This window comes from Rattus norvegicus, chromosome 6, assembly GCF_021556685.1.
Source record: "Rattus norvegicus strain SHRSP/BbbUtx chromosome 6, alternate assembly SHRSP_T2T, whole genome shotgun sequence".
Taxonomy (NCBI): Eukaryota; Metazoa; Chordata; class Mammalia; order Rodentia; family Muridae; genus Rattus; species Rattus norvegicus.
This window is the reverse complement of record NC_141539.1, coordinates 25,091,072-25,093,451: the sequence shown is the minus strand read 5'-3', so window position 1 is coordinate 25,093,451 and position 2,380 is coordinate 25,091,072. Positions and strand designations below refer to the sequence as shown.

General features: G+C 38.1%; 1 pseudogene; it reads right to left on the bottom strand.

Moving 5' to 3' along the window:
* Window positions 1–650: 650 nt before the first annotated feature.
* On the bottom strand, window positions 651–2,052 carry LOC108351326 (peptidyl-prolyl cis-trans isomerase D pseudogene; annotated as a pseudogene).
* Between the last annotated feature and the right edge of the window lie 328 nt (window positions 2,053–2,380).

The window sequence follows — 2,380 nt, the reverse complement described above, 5'->3', positions numbered from 1 at the left end:
ATTGACCAGTTCATAAAGGACCTTGCACTAATGAGCTTTCTTTTAGGAAACAATGAAATTTGATTATCCTTCTACACTCTGTTACAAAATAAACTCTGATGGTTAAAGAACATCAGAGGAAGGTTTATATAAATAATGGGCAATAAAGTGGGTATCCCTCAGCACAAATAAAATTAAATTATGAAACTAATAACTTACTAGATAAACATACTCCTAACATACAATGAAAATTATACAGAAAGTAGCAGGAATGGGTCAGGGCTATATGTACTTAATAACTCAGCTAAATCACACAGACACAATTATTTCAAAATGCCTTCCACAGGAATTTTGTATACTATTATTTACATAATTTTAAGCATTTTAAATGAATTGAGAATTCTGTACATTCCATTCATAGCACTTTATTAAGAAGGGACCTATGTCAGCACTGCTGTGTAAACAATGACAAAGATCAAGGGAAACACATCAGGGATCATGTAGACAGTCATATACATTGTCTTTTATATAATCAATGTATAATAGTTAAGGAGAGTTTAATCCTTATTAAGCACACATTTTTGCATACACTGCCTTCTCTTTATCTTTCTGTGCCTTTATCATTTGTTTGACTTTAAGCAGTTCTGCCTGGCTAGCTTTATCTCTTGGGACTATCTCATGCACCTTCTTAAGATCAGCCAATGCTTGATATTGGTACTTCCAATGTGTTTTAAGTCTTCAAACATTAGTAAAATTTTATCTACATCTTTTAATTTTATATCTGTATCCTTGTGGAAATCTGAGTGGCTATCACCAGAGACATCTTTAGGTAACGTTCCCCAGTCATCTCCTTCTTTCTTTTCTGTATTAGGTATTTTATGTATTTTCATTTGAAATATTATTCCCTGTCCTGGTTCTGCCCCCTTTCCCATACACCCTTCCTCTGCTAGTATGAGTATGCTACTCCTCCCACTCACCCATACCCACCTCACCACCCTGGCATTACCCTACACTGAGAAAACGAGCCTTCACAGGACCAAGATGTCAAACACTGCCATCCTTTGCTACATATGTGGCTGAAGCCCTTCTTTCAATTCTCCATATTCCGCAATAACAAACAGTTTGATAGGTTTTTCACCATTCACTTCTTCCTTTTCAAGCATCCATGCCACACACCTAGTCCCTTTATTACTTGACCAAACACCACATGTTTCTCATCCAAATGAGGAGTTAGGACTGTTATGACAAAGAACTGAGAACCATTTGTATTGGGGTCTGCATTTCCCATGCTCAGCAACCTCTCCCAACTATGCTTATAATGAAAATTTTCATCTTCGAACTTCTCACCATAAATACTTTCTCCACAGTCAATGCTAGCAGCAAACCACTGAACTGAGAACAGGATCCCCTTTGGGGGAATTACAGGAAGGATTGAAAGAGCTGAAGGGTTTTGCAACCCAATAAGAATAACAATGCCAACCAACCAGAGCTTCCAGGGACTAAACCACTAACCAAAGACTATACATGGACTGACCCATGACTGCAACTGCATATGTAGCAGAGAATAGACTTGTTAGGGCACCAGTGCTAGGGGAAACCCTTGGTCCTACCAAGGGTGGACCCCCAGTGCAGGGGAAAGTTGGGGGAGGGCTGTAAGGGAGTAGATGTGGGGAACACCTCTATGGGGGAGGGGGAGAGGGAAGGGTGGGGAGCTTATGGACAGGAAACCAAGAAAGAGAATAACATTTGAAATGTAAATAAAGAAATATATCTAATAAAAAAATACTTTCTCCTCCTGTCCCATGTTGATTTGAGGTCTTGACTCAGAATCATAAATTTCTTAATAATTCGGTGGAAAGGGCATCCTTTAAAATGGAGAGATTTCCCAGTTGTGGATCCAATACCTCTTTCTCCTGTACACAATGTACAAAGTTTTTCTGCTGTTTTGGTAACAATATCTGCAAACAATCCTAAAACAATGCAGCCAACTCTCTCCATGTTGATGTCCACGTCAAAGAAGACTCATGGGTTCTTGGAATTTGAGGGCTTGGCTGCTGGGGATGGGTGGGACATCTTCACTGCAGGAGCTAGAAAACAGGAAACAAGTATCTCATGTGCCAGAATGGCTCAAACTCTACTGCTTATACTGTAAGCCTGTGACCTATACCATATATTTTGATCATATTCAGCACAACCCTGGCCCATATATATATATATATATATATATATATATATATATATATATATATATATATATATATATATATTCAGAGTATACTATGTAAAAAAAACCTTTGAAAAGAAAAATAGTGAAATAGTGATAGACAATCAGTCCATGGGTCCTAACCAGTTTTTGGTTGATAATGGTCAATCTTGATGGTTAATCTTAGCGTCCAGCCCT